Source organism: Ammospiza nelsoni, chromosome 5 (assembly GCF_027579445.1).
Source record: "Ammospiza nelsoni isolate bAmmNel1 chromosome 5, bAmmNel1.pri, whole genome shotgun sequence".
Classification (NCBI taxonomy): domain Eukaryota; kingdom Metazoa; phylum Chordata; class Aves; order Passeriformes; family Passerellidae; genus Ammospiza; species Ammospiza nelsoni.
The window spans coordinates 72449561-72473478 of record NC_080637.1 but is presented as its reverse complement, the minus strand read 5'-3'; the positions used below and the strand labels follow the sequence as shown (position 1 = coordinate 72473478).

At 39.3% G+C, this 23918-nt stretch overlaps 1 long non-coding RNA gene across 3 annotated transcripts; it reads right to left on the bottom strand.

The window, feature by feature from the left end:
- Positions 1-201: 201 nt before the first annotated feature.
- Positions 202-8877, bottom strand: LOC132074015 (uncharacterized). Of its 3 annotated transcripts, none has more exons than XR_009418566.1 (4): positions 8816-8877; positions 5519-5608; positions 1616-5260; positions 202-1053 (listed from the first exon to the last, which is right to left on the bottom strand). It is a non-coding gene; the product is annotated as an uncharacterized LOC132074015 (long non-coding RNA). The 3 variants fall into 3 exon arrangements; XR_009418567.1 differs by lacking the exon at positions 202-1053 and having other exon boundaries at positions 1414-1722; positions 3735-5260; XR_009418565.1 differs by lacking the exon at positions 202-1053 and having other exon boundaries at positions 1414-5260.
- Between the last annotated feature and the right edge of the window lie 15041 nt (positions 8878-23918).

Below are 23918 nucleotides of genomic sequence, written 5' to 3'. Positions count from 1 at the left end.
AGGATGAGAATATGATTTCTGCAGGCCTAGGAGAAGGTGTGGGAGCCCCTTTTAGTGCAGATTGCTCTTGGGGCCAAAGGCAGGTTTTTCAGAGACAAATTGCCCTCTAAAGTAGTGGTATCAAACAAAATACTCATGTTCTCACAGAGGTTGTAATATTGACCTCATCAATATTGACCTCATCAACTTCCCTGCTCTGTGTTTGGAAGGTATAAACCCAAAAGTGAAGATTGCAGATGTTCCCCAAGGGGCACAGATTCATTCTCACCTGGTGAAATCTGTCTTGTAGAAAAAAGGGGTTCAGCCTCAGCATGCTGTTGTCTGTCCCATATTCTAAACCTTTAGTAGAAAATCTCTATCCAGAATGCTGATAAGATTGAATAGAAATTTCAAAGAAGAAATTGCCATAAGCCTTCTAAAATGTTTGCCAATAGGCTTTCTTTAAGGAAAAAAAAAATAGATCTTAAAGCTGTTTGTTTTAATTTTAACATTTAATGTCAGTGGCATGACAAAAAGCTCAAGTACTGTTGAAGTGTGGATATGAAATCATGTAACTGGTGTAATATTAGTTACACATCTCTTATCAGCACGGGTGTGAAAGGATCCTTTGTTCGTCAACAGCGTATTTCACTCGTTTATAGATGGAATAGTTATTGGTAAGGGTTTATAAGCTATTTATAAGTTATTTATTTATATATTTATTTTTATATGTATTTATTTTTCTATTTATATTTTATATTTATTTTATTTTTATTTATTTATATATACAGCACTACAGTCTGATTTCTCTCGCAAAGTTTTTTTTAAGTTGCCTGATTACTTCTAATACTTTTTTTCCCCTGTATTTAGTAAGCAGTAACCAGTGCTGATGTAGTTCCTGATCTTTCAGAGGTTTAACATATGCATAAACTTTGACAACATGAGAATTCCTGCTAGCTTTGCTAGGACTAGTCATTGGGTATAGGCATGTGTAAAAGTCTTAGTGAGAGCTGATGTCAAATCCTTTGCTGTCTAACTCTTGGCAGGAGAATGACCCCAGGCTGGATGGGAATACTAAATAATAAAAAAAAAAAAGTACATAGATGTTGTTACTATTCTCCTGAGTCATGCAGACTCTAAAAATATTTTAAAAGCTGTACAGTTCAAAATTAAAAAGTGCATTCAGACCTTCAAATTATTTGTTTTAATGGATCACGTGTAAATATACACCTCTAACTTTGTTTTTCCAACCTTATTGAAAAGTAATGTTCTTTAAGTAAGAGACATTTTTGTGGCTAACCTGAGAGAGAGAATATCTGTTTATGAACTAATAGCAAATCTGTAGTGCTCAATGGCAGCAGGAGCAGCATCATATTTCAGTTTGAACAGCTGCTATCTCCACAGCCAGACCTGGCAATCCTTTTTGAAATTACACACAGAATAGGCCCAGACAAGAAGATGTGATTCAGCAGCGTCCCTAGAAAGACTTTAAAACCCTTTTATGCTGCAGCCACACCTATGTGGCCACCCATGAGTCAGCAGAGCAGAAATTAAATTTTCAATGAGTCCAGTGAATTCAGCAAACAAATAGAACTTGTCATTTTCTTGTAATTCAGTTCCCTGCTGTGTCACTGACCTTGGGCAAGGTATTCAGCTTTCCAATGTGTCATCCTCTATGTTAAATGGATTTAACAAGACCTAATCATCACAAGGTATTCTGTAGACCTCAGTGGAGCTGCAGCCCTGGAAACAAAGGGAGAATTTAGCATGCATTCCTGCCACAGTATTCTGGGGTTCTCAGCTGACTTTTGACCAAAATGAAATATAAATTATGCAGAAACCTGCTAACATTTAATTAAGTGAAGCCTCTTGCTATTTTGAGAACAATTTCTTAACAAGCGGAATTAGCAGAAATATTTTGCTGGTGGAAGCCAATAGCTTCTCCAGGCAGAGCTGGTCTCTCCCATCCCTACAAGGCTGTAAACTCCTTCTGTGTTTTATGAATCATTTATCTCCTGATTTCTCATATTTTGGGTGCAATTTTCCCTTTGCTTAGCTCTGGAGAAGCCATGCATCTAACAGGGCAGGAGGATGGCTGTTATTTTTTGTACACCCATGAGCTGAATTGCTTAGTAGCTTAAGCCACTTTGCAACTGTACAAACACACTGTGAGCAGTAGGAATGCACTTATGTCCCCAAGGACCTAATCTGGCTTGCAAAACTTCCACTAGTGACACAGATGTACAAAAAACAAAAATCCATCTTCGTTCTCTGTTTGCATTTGCAGAATATGGATTTAGCTAGAAAATAATATATTAGCATTTATACATCCATTTGTATTCATGTTCTCAAAGCATTTTATTTACATTGAGTGGTAAGAATCATATCAGTTTATATTTCATATTCGGAAGCTGAGCCAAAAAGTGACAAAGTGTTTCCTTCAAAATCATGCAGCAAGTCAGTCTTGGAGAGAAATGTGCCTGTTCCACTAGACTGTGTTTGTATAGATCTTCTTATTTATGAACAGCTGTGACTATTAGAATCTATTATTTATATTTCCACTAAGCTTGCTTTTCCCCCCTCGCAGCAGACACTCTGCAAAGGAGAATTGTTGTCATTTTTCTGCAGGTACTGAGATTCACTGGGGTGTTATGGGCAGTAATGAAGCAGCACTGCAGGTACTGCTCAGCAAGGACCTTTGTAAAGCCATTTCAAATGTCTCACTTAAAACCAGTGCAGCACTTTAATGAAGAATTAAAAGTGTGCAGGCTGAAAGTGTGGACTTTCAGTGATGAAATAACTCAGGAAAAGTTGGCTCTGCCTGCATCACTGACCCCACAGCATCAAGCATTTTCAGGCAGTGTCAGTGCTCATCCTCACTGCCAGCAGCTCCATTTACATGCACATTCTGTCCCAGCAACACATCCACTGAGAGCTGCTCCCAGCCAAGAGGCAGAATCTGTCACCTGGCCACAGCACTGGCCTGAGGTTTACACTGCTTACAAGCAAATTTCAACAAGCCCAGAGGATTGGCTTCAGGCCCAGCATTTCAAATCCCCAGAGTTTGGCACCTCACTAAAGAAAACAATAATAAAATGCCAGAAATGATCACTGGCAAGCTACAGAGGTGTGTGTGAGGCACTGGGGCTGCCTGCCCTGTGATCAGTGCTGGGGCTGTGGCTCTGGGGACGTGGAGCAGCAGGTTGTGTGAGGAAGAAGTGCCTAAACTAACTAGCACTGACTGGAGACACAGACATCTGTTTTCAATTTGCACAGAGCTGCTAATTTTTAAAGGACGAATTAGCATATAGCTAATTTTAACTAGGCAGTTGTAATTGGGATTTTTCAGAAAACATGCTGGTCTCTGCAGGCATTGCAAAGCAATACCTGAGTTCCAGTCCTGCACTGGTCACCTGGAGGAACAAACTCCCTTTGGCCAGCAGGAGTAGGTGAGACACAAGAACCATCACAGGTTTTGTTCAGTAGGAAAAACTTTGAAATCCAGGCACCCCTTTCCCCCTTCTCTCAGAAAACAACTTGATTTGCTCTTGCAGAATGCAGCATTCTGGTTTTTCCCCTGAGCAGCAACAGATGGATTTCAAAGAAATCTCCACTATTACAGCAGTACTTCAGTCCCTCTGCTGCTTCTTCCTCTTCAGAGAACCAGCAGCTGATTTAATGCAAGGCAGTTTGTCCTTTATGGTCCATTCCATAGAATGGATGGATATCCTGTTTCCTGGACTCCTCAGCTTTACCTTGCAGTTTCCTCAGCCTCGGGGGTGCTGTATCTCACTGCAGCCACCTCCCAGCCTCCTGAGAGCATCCATCACACACCGAGGGCTGGGGAACAGCTTCTCCCGTGGCTCCAGGAGCAGGTTGGGAACAGAGTGCTTCCTCGTGGTGCTGAAACATGAAAAACCAGCAGTGTGCAGCATTATCCACCCCTGACAAGCACTTGGAATACCTACCTTAGGGTCTGGCAACCTGCCTCTAGCTTGTCTTGCCAGTAAGATGCTTTTAAAGTGAATTGGAATTGAAACATTAACTCAGTTCCCAGAGGGGGTGGTTTAGTCTCTTAAGCATCACATTTAAAATACCCAAATGCTTTCAGTCCTGTGAGATGCACTGAGCCTTTCACTATTCTGGAATACAGAGAATGAATCCCACAATTTCCTCACTGGGTTTTCTTTTCAGATGAGACCTTGGACACCAAGTACTGCACCTTGTAGCAACTTTGGGGTAGAGATGTCTCCTGTTTAGCTCTATACAGAAGGAACTTAAAAAATTTCAATCATCATTTTCTCTGGTCACCTCTGCATTGTTTAGTGGATCACAGCAGGCAGTGATAGTCATGTTTTAGATTAGCAAACTGAACCTTGGTCACTCCAGACACAGCTTTCCACCAGCTGCACATCCTCTGACAGCTCTTGATGGTCGAGCTTGTCCCGATCAACAGTTGCTTTAAAGTGGTCAGGCAGGCTGTGTAGATAATTTGTAAAGTAATTTGCAATTATTTGGAGTGAAAACTGCAATATAATGTAGTATCATGAGCCAGACACTCAGCCTACTTCTATTAACCCAAGATCTGTTGCAGATAAGAATGGGGTGGGTTAATTATACTCCTCTGACATGCTCTTCAAAATGGACTTTTCCTAAGTTCATAACCATTGAATTCATCCTGGTTTATAGGATTATTTTATGTGTGAAGTTTTGCATTCCAAAGCCCCAGTATGAGGCTGAGTGGAGCAGAGATGGCTCTGTTAATCCTGTGGGATAAGCAAGGATGGTACTTCCAAAAGAACACTGGATTCTCACTTCTGCCTAACATCAGGCAGATCCCAGGCTCTGTTCCCATGCCACAATATCTCCATTCATCACCCTCTTGTTTGGCTCTGAAGGAATAAAGACAGCTCAGAAGTCCTGCTGGGAGGAGGAAATGTGTGACTGAAGTTTTGATTTAACGGCCAGATTGTGACTTTTTTTTTTGATAAGGAACATGGGAAGGAAAATTTGTAGAGATGCCCTTAAGTCCTTGCAGAGGGAGGCCAAGGCCAGAGCTGTGTCACAAGCTCTGAAAATCCAGGGCCTCCTTTTCTGCCTGCCAGCTATCCTGGAGCCTTGCTGGGAGGCAGAACACCTCCTGTACCTTCCCACCCTCTGGAAATCCTCCTTCCTTAGGGCTGGGTGGGTTAGCTAAGGGGGTTTTATCTCGATGCACTGCTGACATGGCATCTCCTCTCTGGTGCAGTCTCCTTACCAAGGCTGGCTCTGCTCTCTGTCCCTGGAGGATGAATCAGAGATCACAGGGGCTGAGGGGAGGAGGAAGAAGAGCTGCAGAGAGAGATCTGATGTTCTCTATCCGATATTCTGGCAGAGGAGCAACAACAGTTCTCATGGGGACCGCTGTGTGCTGAACTTGGACAACATAGCTGTGTTGCATTTTTAAACAGAAAGACCCAACAACTCCAAACCAAGCAAAAATAAAACCCCAGCAACAAAAAATGCACTTTTGCAATTTGGTTTTGCTTTCAGCTCCTACCTTTGCCTGCACTTTCCTCCTTCTCTTCATAATCCTGTATATCATCACCTCCTTTGTTAGATTTCCTTCTTATAATGTATTATCTGCAATCTATAGATAGAAATTAATAATATCATAATCTATCCAGACTGGTAATAGGAGATGTAATCCACAACATAACACTGTTATAGGAATGTGTTTTTTTAGGAACAGCCTGGAATTTTCTGCAATTTTTTATTCTCAAAAGAAGAAAATTCATCTTCTGTTGTATTTGCTGTGTTTCTTTTCTTTCAATTTTTTACATTGTGCCTATGTGTGTAGAAAGCATGATTTTTTTTTTTCTTTTAAATGACTTCAACACATCAGTTAGGTGAACAAGAGAATAATTTTCAGTGTCTTAATTTTAACATATACATGTTTGTAATGAAGTAACTTAAACGGCTACTTAAGCATCTGTGCCATCTGGATTTTGCAATTGGCAATGTTTTTATCTTTGTCTGCCTGGCTCCACAGCAGAGTGACAGTGAAAATGCATTTAAACAAAAAGAATGAAGAAAAAAAAGAAACCGGATTTAAACTTGTTGTTGTCAGACAAACGAGCACAGTAGTCACACAACAGCCCCACAGCACACTGAATGAATCCTCTGAAATCAAAGCTCCAAAGGCTATGGGATTATTTTTAAACTGCCTGCCAAGACCCTGAAATATGATAATTAATGAACTTTAGCATATATGACAAAATTCCTAATTGAAGTAGAAGGGGCGCAGGGAGCATTAATGAAATGAAACTGAGTTTTTGAAGCATCAGTTTTGAAACCTTCAATTTTGTCTTTAATTATTAATTTTAGGGGAGAGCCTTGAGAAGTTCAGTGACATTCATGGTGAAGTCGGAGGTGTGATTAGACCCAGGTTATTTTGGGTGAGTTAGAAAAAGGCATCCCAGAAATAAATTAGAAAGAATGTGGCTAGGATCCCCTTCCTTTCCTTCTCCTTTTCCCCTCTCTCTCCTCCTTTTCAATTTCTCTTCTCCTTTTTCCTTTCTTTTCCTTCCCTTTTCCCTGTGGAGCTGGGACTACAGTGTTCATCCTGGCTCTGGATTTAGTTCCTCTTGAGGGAAATTGAATCCCTCACACAGTATTTCATATTAATGGCTGCAGAACTTGCTGTGCATTTCTGTTTGAGTCAGGAAACTGAAAAGTAAATCTGAAAAAAAATTTCACAGTTTCGGCTTCTCTTTTCCCTTTTACCTATTTGCTTAAATAAAACCTGAAGAAAAAAAAAAGACCTTTACTGCTGTTTTTCATTTGATTTCAATTATGAAAGAAAATGCAATCCTTCTGGCCTGTAAAATTTGCTAATATTTACAAGGATTCTAGACATGGTCCCTTAACTGGAGAAAAAATATTACAGTTTTTAAACTAGTCTGGAGGAAAAAAATCCTGTTCTAGTGCCTCACAGCATTTTAGAAATCCCGGAGGCCAGAAGGATGATTTCTCTCAGAATCATTGTATATATTAGAGATGAGAAAAATGCAAATATTTTGTTATATGTTCTCCTAACTGACCCAAGCTGAAAGATAAAAATGCTGCTTCTCTCTGAGAAGATATGCTTTAAGTTATACTTGAAATTATAACTTTTTTCTTATCAAGATTAAAGATTCTCATGCTCCTTCAGATTATCTCAGAGAATCAGAAAACACAGGAGTGAAAAGAAAACCATAAACACAGGGTGCACACATATTCCTCAAAGAAGCAAATGCTGCTATTATTAAGAAAAAGTTGAAAAGAAAGGCAGAAAACAAGCCAAATTCTTTGTCATTTTTGGGAAATAGTAAAGGTAAGAAGATTTTCAGAAAGCTGTTAAAGCAGGCCTTAGAAACAGAACAGAAAACAGAAACAGCTGCAGAGTCTGGAAGTAGAAAAAGTTACAATAGTACAGCAAGCAAGGACATAAAACAATAGCTTGAGTTTAGGGTTGGCTGAGATAAACTTTAAGACTGCAGAAAATATGCTAAGCAAGATAGTAGGAGGTTTTAAAATTAATAATGGGGTGTTGTGTATTGTTAATAGAGAGCAGACAAGCAAACAGTGTGAAGCAGGTGTAGGCGTGCTTCTAGTGATTGGCCAGAACAATCATCTGTGAGCTTTAGCAATGTGCTATTGGCTAGAAAGTTTCTAAAGAGCTCTCTAACAAAGAAATCGTTGGCTGCTGTTGGCAAGACGGGAGTTTTTATCACCTTTCTGTTGTCCCAACCATGTAATGAGGCTGATGCTGCAATAAAGCTCAAGGAACATCTCCCAGCAGTCCCGTTCCATTAGTGAAAAACTCCCAGCACATCATTCTTTACCTGCCATCACATTTTCTCCAGCGAGAGGCTCAAATCCCCAGCAAGGATGCCATTGCCAGTGGATTTGTGCTCCTTAGAGCCTGGAGGTCTCAGCCAGGGCTAAAGCTGGAACTGGACAATGAACTCCAACATGCAAATGGAGCGGAACTGATCCCAGCGACAGACCCCATGACTGGGTGTCCATTTTGGGTTCTTCTGCCCAAGGTGGATCCATTGAGGAGATCCTTCGAATAAATCCCTGCTTTGTTCTATAACTCTGCCCAGCCTCTGCTCTAGGTCAGCCTTCACAAGGCATCAGCAGAACCCTGGGCACATTTCCCTCTGTCCCAGCTCCCAGCAGCACAACTCCACATCCTGAAGGGTTCCAAGCCCTGACGTCTGACCATCAGCAGCACCCAGGGGGAGAGGGAGATCCCACTGGGACCTTGGCCCTGCACTCAATGGGGCACCTGAACCCCATGGCATGACCCCCTCTCTTTGCACAGTCTCACAGCCATGGGGAATTTAGAGAGCATGGTGAAATGTTGGAAGCCTGGTTACTGAGAATTTTAAACTTTCTGTACTAACAAACACTGACCCCCAAGAGAACAGTGCATTTAACCTGAGATCAAAGAAAAAACTTCCAAAATTAAACAATAAGCCTAAAATTATAAGTATATAGTTTAAACAAAAGCATGCAATATTACATACCAGAACACTTAAAGTCTTAGAATACAGCAACATATATAAATAAATAAAAGGTAACATAGAATAATATATATAAATGAAAATAATGTATATAAATAAAACAAAATATATATAAAAAATATTTTTTTAAACCAAAACCTAATCCCTCTTCTTCACTTTCTTCATAAATTTAAATAATGTGATATAATTAAATTTTAAAATCCACATTAGAAAAAACAAGTAATTAGCAATTGCTGTCATTACATTGCAGAAGTTGCAAGGGTTCCATATTGCCAGTTTCATACCTCCTTGATGTTTCTTGTAGGAAGCTCCTCCAGGCACTGACTCTTCCTTGTACTCACAGCAGCCAGCTGGCTCCAGTTCCCCTCAACCCACTCTTTTATAGCACTCTTCTTATTATTGGCTACAGCTGTGGCCTGTTAACGTCAGGCCTGCTCCTCATCCTTAATGATTGGCTCAGCTGCAACTCTTTAAGGGGTAAGATTACTTGCTATACTACCTTTACTTTCTGATATTGTATCCCCCTACAAGTTATGAAATTAAAAATACAAATAATTTAAATATAATTTCTTAATTAAACAATTTATCTTTAAAAAACCTTATTAAAAATACAACTCCATTTTTAATTTATTAAGGTAAAATACTATAGAACTCACAGTTTATAAAACTGTGATATAAATAAAAAACTGATAAACATCTAAATCCAGACAAAAAATACCATCTCACACATTTAATCCCAACCTTAATTAAATAAAAACCCAAAAAATCCACAGTAAAACATTTTGAATTCCTAGATCTCTACCTTGTTCTATCTTAGATTGCATTTGAAAAAATTAAGTATATGTATGCTTTCATATCAAGGGCTCCGAATCTTGAGCTTTTTCATTGTTTTGGGGGCTGTTCAGGAGTTTTTTTTTGTTTGTTTGTTTTGTCCTTTTTTTCCTCTTTTGTTGTTGTTGTTTGTTTGTTGTTATAATAACTGGTAAAAAAAACATGGTTTTTTCAGGTGAAACATGAACCCAGCACCTCCTCAATGTCTCCAGTGATTTCCAGTGCTCTCTGTTTTGAAACACAAGCCTGGGAAAATCTTGTGAATATACCCTGGATAGGGACTCATCTGCTGAAATACTCTCCAGCTTAATTCTGCCTGCCTCCTTTCAGTTTTAATAACTGATTATCTTCATAAATATACAGTGCAGATTAATTGACTCTATGTTTTAGCTACACAAACCAGAGGCGTAATCAATACCCTTTATCCAATTTATTAGGCATGCATGACATTTAGGCAATTAGAAAGCAAAACATAAGGATCAAAAGAGCAGAATAGTATATTATTAACAGCAAAAGGGACTTTGTTTTCTTTCCCAAGTGAAGTGGTATTAAAATAGCTTAAAAGAGGTAAAAATAGAAAGTTTGGCAGATGCATTTTGCCCTTGGTGCACTGTGGAATCCCTGGGCTTTTGAGGCCTTAAAAAAGTTTACTGTTGTAATTTAAGGCTTTTATTCCAAACTGAATAGGAAAAAAAAATCTAAACAATTTGGAAAACTTTATGCTAATAAATAAGACAAAGGATTCTTGCTCCTGCAGTTTGCAGACAAACTGAAAGTCCTATTGTACATATTTGTGAATTTTTGGCTTTTCCTCAATGTCCTAGCTGTCCACTTCAAACTAACACCCATTTTACAGATGGAACATCTTCTGCCACTGGTTCCTCATGGATAATGTTGTTTTTTTCCATCATCCACTGTCCACAAAGAAGTGGAACGCCCCCAGCCATGGCTGCTGCAGGGCAGCTGATGGTTGCATTGCTCTCACAGCTCCTTGTGCCACTCATGCCTGATGCTGGAAAGTAAAACACCACTAAATAACAAATCAAATAAACTGTGCCCCTTCTCTGGGCCTCCTTGTTTTCCCCATCTTGTGTTCCCATGGCCCTTCCCCTGCAGCCCCTGTACAGTGAGCTATTGTGTGCAGAATAGAGCAGGCTGGTTATGTAAACCCACGTGAGATTGTCCCCGGCTTTGTCACTGGCATGTAGCCCCTCCCAAGCTTTAATTAGGGTTAATGCAAACCTAGTGAGCTCTTGCTTCCCAGGAAAACCACAGATTTCACCCAGTTGTGCATGTCCGGCACTTAAGGCTGTGACACCAAGCCTCAGCAAACAACTCTGGGCAACTGCTGCTGCTGCTCCCTGTGCTTCTGTGAGTTCCACATAGGCTGGATTCCTATGATGTAACAAAATACAGTGAAAATTACAAGTATTTCACTGGAGAAGCATCAAACTGCAGTTTGGTTTTGCTTTCTACACTCTGTTTGACAAATTGGGAGTTTTGTTTGGACTTGCTCAAAGCCAGAGCAGTGAGGAGCACCTCTGCTTGTTCCAGCTGCTGTTTGCCAGAGAGGAAATCTCCCCAACACCCAACATGTGTGTGTGTGCCAGCCCTCACATTGCCCTGAGCATTTCAGCAGAGATACTCCCATGCCTGTGATACTGATGCCTTGTGAAGGCTGATCTAGAACAGAGTTACAGAACAAAGCAGGGATTTATTCAAAGGATCTCCTCCATGGATGCGCCTTGGGCAGCACCAGAGCCCAGCCAGGGCTGCACCCAAGATGAACCAAAATGGCCCCAAAATGCACGGCCGGGCACGGGCTCTGTCCCTGGGATCAGCTCTGCTCCATTTGCCCCTTGCAGTTCATTGTCCCATTCCAGCTTTAGCCCAGGCAGTCCCACCCTGCTTGTTTTTCTCTCTCCAGCCCATGGTGTTTGTGCTCCTGGGCTGAGATTTGGGTCATTTGTCCTTGGTGCCCAGCTGGAGCAGGAATTGTTTTGTCTCCCTGCTCTGTGCTCAGAGCTCACCATCCCCTGATATGAAGCCCAGACCACACACTAAAGCAGCACAGAGTCTAAAAACATAAAAGCTAAAACCTGAGGCATCAGTATTTCTGCAAACACAGAGCCTTCAAAAATCTCTGCATGTCTGGCTTTACTTGGATCTGCTTCCCTTATGGAGGTGGAGCCCCCTGGGTTTGCCCATTTCACCTCCTGCACTTTGCACTCCAAACACCAGGCAAAGCTAGTAGGTCAGAGTGGCTCCTCCCTCACAACCATGCAAACACACACATTTACATTTATTGGTCAAGATTTAATGCCAGGATACCCAGACTGCTAAAAGTAGGCAAACAAGCAGAGCAAACAGAAGGGCAGCCCCAGGTTCAGTCCATAGCATGATACCTGTGTAATCGCCCTGTGTCTGTTACCCAGAACAACTGAGGGGCTCAGCAGCCTTTAAAAATGGAGCTGCAGGATCTCTGCTAGGCTTTCTCTGAAAGGCTGTCCTCCTGCTGGAACACCTTTGGAGTTTGGATTTCTGCTTTCCTCCTGCTGGAACACCTTTGGAGTTTGGATTTCTGTTTGGCTATTGCTGCAGCTCCCTGGGCACTGAGCAGGGATTTCCTCTCTGCCCCAAACATTTGGGCACTTGAGGGTTGGTACTGAGGAGCCTGGGAGTGTGAAAGATGAAAAAAAATGCTCCTTTTATCTGGTCCAATAAAATAAACCTTTTATGTGGTTTATTGGTACCAGTGACACAGGATCACTGTGGCTATGCTGCAATTCCTTCACAAAGAAAACATGGGACATGAGACATCCTTGTGACAGACTGAAGCCTGGCATGAGCTTTAAGGGTGCACAGCCCTATATAATTTAAAACCTTTAACATTTTCAGATGTTTTGAAAGACAGTGTTCTGCTTCTCTCAAGTAATTTCTTTTTTTTTTTTTTTTTTTTTACTTCTGTCACATTGCCACGGGTGGTCAAATGTAATTGTGTAACTACTGACTCATTTCTGTCAGGTTATGCTTTAATGTCTCCATTTTTCAGTGCTGTTCTGAAAGTAAAATGTTATCTACTAGTTCAGAAGAAAAAAAATCCCCAAGATTTGCAGGTGAATGACAGCTGAATTGACTTCCAAATTCTTGACTTAGAAGTGCAAATAACTTTTAATTAACTTTAAATACATTTTCCCTCTTCTGTTTTCCATTCACTCTTCCCAGAATCAAGCAGTTGCATATGTGATGTCCCCTGTAATTTTTTTATTTCTGCTGTTTACAGGGCTACAGCTTTGAGGACTGACTGCATTGCAAATGTCTTAGGCATTACAGAGAGAAAAAAAAAAAAAAAAAAAAAACAAAAAACCCCACAAAAAACAAAACAAAACAAAACAAAACCACCCCAAAAAAACCCCAAACCAAACCAAAAAATCCTGAGCATGTTTAGTAGAGTCTAGAGGAAGTTTTGGTACCCACTGACTGTGGATAGCATCCAGAAGAAAGGAATCTGATCAATTCACTGGACACTGAAATCTCCCTCTACCCTGATTCTGCAGGTGCAACTCATTTGACACAACACAAGATTATAACAAGATTATAGATCTTTCAATGCAGGGCCTTCTCTAATCAAATCATATACAGTGGGCAAATTATAGGAGTACCAAGGCATTTCATCCAACAACACATTAATATGAGGGGTGGGTAGAATTCTGATGATTTATCATTGAAAAAATAAATTAATCACAGTAAATTTTACAGCCAGTGAACCACAACCAAGACTATATTTTCCCCTCAAACGCAAGATGGAGGCAATAATGTTAACTGATGTATCAACATGAGGTTTTTAAACACCTATCCAAATGTGGGAAAAGCTTAAAAACACTTAAAATCCTTTTGCTTTCAGGTTAAGGGTACTGTCATTTTTTGTGACCAGAAAACAAGGGCCATTTCAGGCTGATGGCACTTGGTGCTAAATCATTTTTTTGGCCCTCTGAAATAGTGAATTTCCCTCAGCAGAAAGTAATAGGCTGTATCAACATTTGGAGCCTAACCAGTCTGGGCAACCTGCTTATTGATGTAAGCTAGTCAATGAAGGCTAAACTTGTTTGTGAAACACTGCATTTGTACTCCTAGGGCACTGCTGGACTGCAATTCAGGCACTTATCTTCACAGAAACACAGAAATTTAAAACAGCCCTGTCTTATTTTGTGTCAAAGAAAAAGACATTTTGCTACTTAGCCACTGGAACCATGCTCTGTCCTGCTCAGCTTGACAGCAACAGTAAGTGGTTTTCTAAGGCACATAGAAATTTCAATTAAATTTACTGTAAGAATTCATGCAATTTACTCCTGTTCTTTCTGGATTTTGCAATAGACGCTCTGAGCTGTCAGCAAAACAAAGTGTTCAGGCATGTCATAACGAGAGTTTTTTGTTATCTGAGACGTAGCACACTCTGAGCTATCTCTTTCATTCAGGTCTTTTATCAAGACTGAATATTTATCAGCTCTTGTATAGCTCAGCAAAAAGAAAAAGTGAAAAGGTACCAGTCACTTGATCTTAATTTAGCCTTAATTACATAATGACCCTTTATAATGGTTATTTCCTAAGACAGGTTGCTGCTTAGACACTGGGGATGGAACATTTCTGCTGTCCATAAAAATGTTTACTCCTTTTTCACAGCCACAATGCCTTTTCCACATAGCAGTCATACAGGAATTTTTACTGTGTGCAGACATTTTGGAGGATGGTGTTGATAATGACACTGAGAATTAGATTATGCTGTGGTCTGCTAATGATCTGTCTCCCAGTTTTCAAACACTCTTTGCAGTGTCTCATTTAAATACATGGCTCAAACATTCTTGCACAGGTGGGTGTAAAGATGCTGGATCCCAAATTCAAAAATAGAAATGCTGAACCAGATAAGCCTACTGTACAATCTAGGTGCTGCCACTGGGGTTTAAATTTCAGCTGCTTGTAGCTATCATGAATTTTTTCCTTTTATTTGCTGTATTTTCTTTGGTTTTAAGAGTGTATGGGTATGTAGATAACAGGGATTTTGAGCTCAACTTTGCTTTTGTCTCTTAACAGTTTGGGAAGTACCTGAGACTTCAGGTAGAACTCTTACTCTCCCTTTTTTATGGTTTTTATGAAACTAAAAGCAAACAGCATTTTCAGCTACTCCAAAACATCCCTTTGTTAGAAGATGTGTTGCACAGCAGCTTTGGGAGTTACATCTGATGGTGAATGTGGATAGTACTAAATTACTGAAACTGAGGAGTCTCTCTGGATTTATTTCACAGCCTATTCTGATTTGCTGATAATTTTGCAAAAACCAAAGTGTCCTATACCATTTTGGAAGATAAAAAACCAAACCCAGAAACAACAACAACAACAAAACTCCATAACAAAACAAAACAAAACACCACAAAAAGACTCCAAACCAAATTTCAACTTAATAATATTGTACTCATTTAAATGTATGGGCATCCTGAGAGGAAACTTTGCATTTCTGAGCACACTCCAGACAGGATTCTCATCTGGTTTTGTAATGGTAGATTTGCTTTGAGTGTAGTTTTCAGTCATTCAGGATATCTGTGGTTCACAGGATGTGGGTGGTTCTCAGTCAGCAAAGAAGAAAGCTGGTGCTCAAGCTTTGCAGGAGTTTGTTTGCTTTTACATAATGCTTGTAACTTGTGTTTCTGATAAGAAAATTTTATTGTTTTTTTTGGTTTTGCTTTAAGGGGCACAGTTGAAAAACCCCCTGATTTTATAGAGCAGATTCTTGGCTTTGTACCCTGAATGATCTCTCTCTTTCTGAGTCAAATGGAAGATACAAAAGAATTGGTTACACACCAATCAATAACTCCCACACCCCTCTCCACCCCCAGTCTGTATTCTGCAGCCTTTGTGCAGAATTATCCCCTTTCATTTACAAATTTTAGCAAGTCAGTGTCCCCAGATGGTGCCTAGTGCAATTTAATTTGCATATGCAGTTCTTACACCCTAATGAAATGTTCTGCTTCTTTTTATAACATTTTTTAAGAGTTTCTGCCTGATTTTCTTTCTTTCCTGTAATTTTATCTCATTGTAATGAGGAGTTTCCTCTTTACCTGCTCTTGTGCAGGGTGAAGAATTCCCCCCTCATATGAAATGAATGAAATTAATTTAGTCATCTTTGCCTTCTCTTGAAATAACAATTTCTGCAACCTATTCATGGGGAAAAAAATAAGAAAAAAAAAAAGCAGCTGGTGGTGACTAATGTTGATTGTACTGTGAGGTTTTCAGAGATAATTATATTTAAATATGTGGGTTTAAGACTAAATAATTGAAGCAAATTAATGCAAACTAATAGAGTTATTTCTAGAGGGAAGTAATTTCTTGAGGGAAGTACTGTGGCAGTTGTTTCTTTGATTGTTTCTACTGTTTGCTTGAGAGCATATCTTAAACTGTGACACTAAGTAAAAACTAATTGGTAGAAAAAAGGTGTGAAATTAAGACTGAGTTTATTTTTTGGAATTCCAACACAGTCTTCAACAGACTTACTTTAGTCCAAAAGAAGAATCAGGGCTTTTGTCTTCACATCAAAGCAACTTTTGAACCTGGTATTTCATTTTGCAAAGGAGGTTTTGATATGCCATGTGGGATTACAAATAGCAAAGATGAAAAGCTGTGCATCCAAGCCTCTGTAATTGCCACCTATGAACTGATCTGTATTCTGGAGCTGAAATGGTTTGGACAGTGACCATATTAAACTTCTCCCCTTGTTTTAGTTCATATTAAAATGTATGAAACACAAGTCAGTTATTGTGGAGTGGTTAGGGCCATACAGGGCAGGGTCTGTGTAAGATGTGTTCAGTGCCACCTCAATTCTGCTGTTTGATGCAGGAAATAATTTAATGAAGAATAAAAGAAATGGGCTCTCCTTGTACTAAAGCATAGCAGCAAGTGGTAGGAAACACCCTGCCTTGTTTTACCTGCCAGCAAAAACAGAATTGTTCAGGAAATTGAGAAAACTTTCCAAATCCAGTTAATTTTATTTTTAATATAATTTGGTTTTTTTTTTTTGTCCTTCATGTATACCTAAAGAAACCAACAAATTGTCATGCTGTTTAGATTTGAAAAATGAGTACAATATATGTAAGATTTTGATTTAACCCCTAGAAGCTCCCACATTTTAGTTTGCTCACACTAATGGTCTTTCCAGAATGTCTCTGCTTGAGTTTGAGCTGTAGGTGCAAAGAGTTTGGTTGAATCAAATACAAAAGTTTATGATAATGAAACAGTGAAGCTGAAAAGAAAAAAAATCACCAAGAAGCCGCTGGAAGTGTGAGACGAGAAATCTTTTTGTCAAAAAAATTAACTTGTAAACACAACACTCTGTGGATGCATTGGAAGGACAGATAAAAAATCGCTAATAATTGTTAAAAGCAAAACAAAGGCTTGCAGAATTATTGGAATTATGCCTGGAGTAAGGTGATATCAAAGGTTTAGGCAATCTAGGCTAATTAACACAGAAGAGCCATGGGTTTAATGTCAATCAGTTATTACATGTTAGTTCCAGTACATCTGCTTCAAGGGAGGCATCCATCCACAATCCTTCAAAAAGGGACTGGACACTTGCAGTTCCTTCTGTAAAGAGAAAATTCACTTTTACCCTCTCTTCCAAAAGCTTTATAAGTTTCTAAAACTCCAAAGACCATCATTAACTCTCCCAAGACTCAGTGGAGGCTGCCAGTATTATACAAAGAATTAGAAAATATAGAAAAATTGTGCCATGAACTTACAGGTTAAATTACAGGCTAAATTGTGCCCTGAACTTACAGGTTAAATTGAGGAATGGTTTGAACTTGTGGCACTGTCTGGGTCTGTACTCATCCAAAGTGATTGTGGGAGGCTTGACTTGAAATTTGCTTTTCCAAGGACTCAGGAATCTTATCTGCCTTTGTGCAGGTGCCTTTAGGGCAGAGATCAGAGCTCGGAGGGCAGCGGGACAGCCTGGGCTCCCCAACCCTTTTCACACTGCACTTTTTGCACTTTTTGTGATTGATTTTTGTTTTGGATATTGCTGCAGAGTCCTCCATATGCCAAGGCTTTCCCTTGTAATTACAGGGAATTCTCTCCAGAGCTGGCCCTGGGGGTGTTTTAGAGCCCATCTCTAGACAGGTACCAATTTTGGCTTTGACAGCATTTCTGGAGCATCAACCACAGCAATGCAGACACATCCATAAGGCTGGATTTTCAGAGGGAACAAGCAAGAAATGTGTCAGAAACACCCAAAAATTGAAAATAGATGCTCCTGTCTGAATTGCTAGAAGACAGCAGAGATGGAAAATAAAAAGCTCTGCTTTGGCACAGCTCTTACAAACTGTGCTAATAAGAAATGCACCTAATAATTCCACATCAATGGAAGGCCAATAGCTTTTTAAAATTTTGGTTGCACCAAAGAGATTTTGTGATTTGCTGCCCTGAGCAAACTCAAAGAAGTGACAGGTATTTAAATGAAGAAGCAAAAACTTTAATAAAAAGAAAGGCATTCTGTTCTACTTGGAATAAAGACTCAAAATATTTTATATTCCTCATATTTTTTTGCTTATGTTCCTTATGGAAATATAATTAACATTACAGGGGTATTTTAATACACTTTTTGAATAATAAGTCTTCTCAAACATGAGCCATGAGACTGACGTGGATATCCCCTGCAGAAAAGCACAAACCTGATGGTTTTACTGTTGTATTGTAAAATATTACAGGATTAAGAAGGTTTATTATTCTCTAGTTAAACTTAGGAGAGTAAGAAATGGCAATTCTTGGAAAATCTTCAGGCAGGAAAACTTGCCCCTGTCTCAGTAGTGTGAGTGGTCAAAAGGAGAGGAGATTTTTCCTGAGGATAAAATGAAATATTTGAAGCCTAAAGAAGTTTCTAAATTGGTGGAGTCTAGCATAATAATTTTTTTTTCAGCTGTCTGATACAGGCTGTGCCTGGGAATGGAGCTGTGCAATGGAGTCATTGTGCACAAAAAGCTTTTGGGTGATGCTCAGGCTGCTCCATGCTTAGGAAAAAAACACCAATGGTGAGAGTTTTGAGATGAAAAGCTAAAACACCCACGTGCAGGATAAATCCCAGATAAATAAATCCCAGATGAATAAATCCTGCTCCTTCCAGAGAACAGGGACAGAGGAGTGGATGTTGTGGGCAAGGCTGGGGATGGATGAGCACAGCCTGTCCACCACCTGTGTGCAGCCTTTTCCCTTACAGCAGAGAACAGGAATCAGAGCAGAGGAAGGAGGTGTTTGCTGCACCAGACATCTCTGAGAACAGGGTTTTCCCTCTGTCTTGGTCTCCTGACATGGGAAGGAACCTGCTGTCAGAGATTACTGCCTCCCTCTCCTCTCTCTTTCTTCCTGAACTGCAGATGAGCAGATGTGGGGTGAAACTTCCCTTGAAAATCCACTGAAGGACCAGAAAAGTGGGCTGGAATTGTCCCTTCCCTTCAGTCAATACTTTAGAATAAAACCTAAAAAAAAGAAAAGGTAGTTCTTTAAAGCAGGAGCCTACTTCCCAGCTCCTCCCAGGGGCAAGCCTGATGTGCTTTTTTCCTGCTGCCTGGAACTGCCTCGTGGCTTTTGAAATGTGTTGGTTTCCAAGATGCTGCTGGTTTTTTGCATTCTAGTTGTTCTAAATGCTACTGTGAAATACATCACATTTTCCATGCAGCACACTGGCAACCACTGTGTGCAACAGTTTAGGAAGCAGAGGTGCTCAGGAGTTACAGAGCTTCACTTCTGCATAACCAGGTCCATTGTTTGACAGGGATTTTTTATCTTACTGCACCTCAGCTCTGGAAAGGATAAAACCAGCCTGTTAAGAAATGCTCACTAATTCAGGCAAAAACAGCACTTGCACCCTCCACAAGACAATGCTCTCCTAGGGAAATCACCACTGGTTTTGGAAAGTGAAATTACAGCCCTCATCATCAGCATTTATTACTGAACCAATGATTATGGCAGCCGAAATCAAAACCATTTAGGTATGAAGGCCTGCAGCCAAAATGTTGGTGCTACTCTTATTGTTGTGTGACCTTTCCTGTGTTTCCAGGAAAGCTTTGCTGGGCTGAGAAGAATCTCCTGACCTAAGCTTTTGAAAAGATTGGCAGACTCTCCTGAGTGGGAGGCTGCATGAGAGCAAAGGATAAATATTTGCAATACAATGGAGATAAAGAGGAGGCTGGAAATGTTACTGCAGCATCGAGGCTTTATTTTACTTTTGAATTTGGGTAAGTGCCGAAAGGACTAAATCAGCACACTGGAAAATGCAAGAATGAACCCTCTTGAAAGAAAAAGATAAGCTACTAGAATCAGGAGGACAAATTTTATTATGAATATGACTCTTGGATTATTTTCACATCTCAACCTGAAGTAATACTAATGGAAAAAAAGGATTGTGTTTTTATTTCCAGATATATATCTGCCTTTATAATTTACATAAGTCTTGTAGTAGAATATTAACTTCCATTATTTATGAATCTATTGAACTTTGCAAGGATGTACTGACAGCTGAAGGATTATAATTTTAAAGGCAGTTCAGTTCACATCATAAATATCCTAAAAGGTCACATACTACCTTACAGTATCATCTGAAGGACAAGGAGCTTAAAGTCAGAGTGCTCTCTGTCAGTTCAGGAAAAGTTCCATCAACATTATCATTTCAGGAATCAACATGTACCAATTTATCACCCTGTGGGAATATTTTTCCACACATTTCTGTGAGCATGCTGAGCTCTCATTTGGAGTCACTGTTTGGAGTCTCTTCTCTTGATTCTTACCAGACCTCTCCACTCTGGGGTTAAAGAACAAAGTGAAGTCCCTGTATTTCTGCAACGTGGACATTGCAATACCAACATCACCTGCATCCCTAGCATATTTTTTTCTTTCATCTACTTACCCTGGAAGTACCAGAAATAAAAAAAAAGGCACTCAATATTTTCTAGCAGCTAGGTCAGCTTAAAAGTCACTGTCTGGAGTTATATGATTTTATTTGCAGCACCACAGAATCACTAAAGATCCTCACTTGGAATGGATGCACAAGGATCACTGAATCCAGGACATCCCTAGGATAACACCTTGAGCCTGCCAGCATTCTCCAAACACTTCTTGGGCTGTGCCCACTTCCCTGTGGAACCAGTTCCAGTGCCCAAACACCCTGTGGGTGAAGAGCCTTTTCCCAAAATCCAACCTAAACCACCCCTGGCACAGCTGCATATCATTAACAACCACCAATTTCCTGCTTCTTGATGATCCAAATAGTGACATCATTTCCAATTACCTCTTTGCAACAGACAGGGGGAAATACAGCATTTATTAACTCCCTGTAATAAAATGAATTAATAGATCACACTGAAAAATTCAGAGTATTTCATTGCATTAAAATGCGGGCCTGTAAAATTTCTTGTTAACTCTGTTTTATACCCTTGAGTTATCTGCCATAATAAAAAGTACTAGCACAGATTTATAAGAACTTTTCATTATAAAGACGCAAAGGAGACTGACAAATATAAACTGATGCTCTTTGGCTGGAATACCAAGCTTTTCCAAGGGAGTTTTAAAAAGCCTGTTACAATTCACATTCATTGGCAGCAACAAAAGAAGAGGGCCCAATATCCATATGAGTCATATACAGACTTATTTTTGTTCACTACTGAGTGAAAGACAGAAAACACCCTATTTTTTTTTTTTTATTTAAACAGTTCCTAAATGTGAGTCTCTCACACTGGATCCCTGTTTCATATGGGGAGGACAAAGCAGTAGCTGCTGACAGGCTGGGTGCTAACAGAGCTGGCATCAAGTGTTTTATACTGCATGCCTTAAAACAAACTCACCTATTCAAATATGGGCAGCTGAAGTATGGAGTTCATGAAAAAAGTTGGTGAAATTCTTTCTTAAGCAGATAAATACCGTGATTATTTTAGAGCTTTCATTCTTACGCCAAAGACAAATTGCTTTTGTGTTTTTAGGAGCAAAACACATGAACAATTGCAAGATTTCTGGTTTGGGGTTAATTAAAATAAAAATATGAATAATATAATAAAATAAAAAGTATAAATAAAACAATAAATAAATATAAATATATAACTATAACCAAACTAAATAATAACTATAATTATATAAATATAAATACATATATCAATATAAATATCGATATAAATATAATTGTAACTATAAAACTATAAATATAACTATAAATATAAATATATAACTACAACTAAATTATAACTACAACAATATAAATATAAATTAACACACAAATATAGATATCAATATAAATGTAACTATAACTATAAAACTATAACTATAACACTATTACTATAAATATCAATATAAATGAACCTATAACTATAAAACTATAGCTATTACTATAAATATAAAATATTTTCCTGGAATATAAATGTTCCAGGAAATGGAAAAAAGAAAAAAAAAAGCCGGTGTCTTTCATTTTTGACCTCTCATAATGGAAAATAAGCCCCAGCAATCAGTGGGTTATCAGAGGTGATAGCATAAATTCCTTGGGCTGAATGAAAAAAGGAGAGAGTCAGGACCGTCCAATGGAACTCCCAGGGAATTTAGGTAAATGAACTCCAGAAATCAGGATGGAGCCACAGGATCAGGTTCCTACCCTGAACCCTTTCCTTGGGAAGCAGTGTGTGACACAAGGCCACAGCTCCTGCTGGAAACGTGCGCTGCTGACTGCTCTGAACTATTCCAGAACCAGGATTACTCCCACCAGCTCCAGGGAGGCTGCTTGTTAGATAAAGGATGACAAATCTGGTCCTGAAGTGGCAGGCTCTGTTGATGAATGTGCGTCCTAATCCTCAATGACATTTAAGTGAGCGAAACATATGTACAGAGAGAATAAAATGCCAAAATGTGTTGCTTTGCCAAGTTGCCACAGTTGGAAGCTTTAAGTAAATTTCCAATGTGTTTGTTGATAAATCCTTTGTTTTGAATAAAACATTATTTCATTTTTAGAGTAGATTTAGAGTGACAAGTCCTTCAAGGCTAAGCAATACCTTGGTTGGTTTGCAACACCTGTGAAAGAAAGCAATTCCTTCACTTTTTCCCTAGATATCTGCAAGAAGTCTGAATTCTGCAGTAGCTAACTTACTTGTTATACAGATGTAAATTTTTAAAAGCTCACAGGCAAATATCAGTTCAAAGGTCCTAAATGTTTATTGCTGGAAGTAGAAATGAGCTTGGTTAATTGTTAAACAACAGGCAATTTCCTGGGTGATTCAATACATCACAGGAGATAGGTAGCTCTGATTAGGACCTCAGAAATTATTGAACAGGATAGATTACAAAAACAAGCTTAAAATGCAAAGAACACAAGAGATGAATTTGTTTAGCACAAATACTATTATCTTCAAATTCAATTAGAGAGGTGGTTTTTTGGGTGTCATTCTACAGCACGTTTCAAAGCTTGCTGAAGTTATTGAAAACACAGTGAGATGGCAGGGAATATCTGGAATTAAACTAGGATATTATTTAATTATTTAATTTTGCACTAGTCGAGAGAGAGAGAGAGAGATCTATGCACTCCAATTAAAAGTTAATACCGTAGAACGGCGACAAACAATTTTAATTAGCATTAGATTGCTCCATAATGCTAGTTAACATAACACCAGCTAATTCCCTTCCACAACAAGTGATTCTGTGGTGCAGCTCACAAAGCACAGCGAGCCCTGAACTGATGTTGCTGTAGCTGCTTCCTCTGCCAGAAACCCTGCAGAAACCAGGAATGGCTGGACAAGGGAGTCACAATATTTGGAAAGCAACTCTGTTTTCCTCAGTTAAAGCATTCATTTCCATGTGCACCCATGGAAATCTCAGCCCTGCACCAACCCAACTTGCAAAATCCTTCTGACCTGGGACAGAGGGGACAGAGCCAACAGCTCCCAGCCAGGGGCTCTGTGTGCTCCCTGACCACAGCTGCTGCCAGATGTCCACACAAGCTGGAAAGACACAGAAAATACACAGTTTATACCCTAGAATAGCCCCAGCATCCACCGCTGCAGCTCAAGAGCTTCTTATTGGTTCTTATAGCTATTCTTATTCTTGAAAATCTGTAGCACCTCAGACTAAGCAAAGGCTCAGCCTGAGGGAAAGCTGAATATTTTTTATGCAGAAGCTTATAGAAATTAATTGTAGGTAATATAGTTACAGAAAGGAAATCAAAGTCTTTGAAATGTCACACTGGAAAAACTTTTTTTTTTAATGTTATGCAGCTACTATAGGTTATTTCAAAATGTCTTGTAAACCAGAAAGGTCCTAAAATGTAAATAGATTAATCACAGTTTCCAATTTATCCAAAATATCCCATTAACGCTGTGTTATTTTCAACAGATGTAACCACTTCTGAGCTCCATATATATTTTCTTTCTGATATCCTTGCCAATATCAATCTTATTAGCATTTAATTCACCAATATGACTGAAAAAAGCTGGATGTTTGCATAACTGAAGATGTTAGTAAATGTAGCAGATCCAGAAGCTCCTTGAAAAT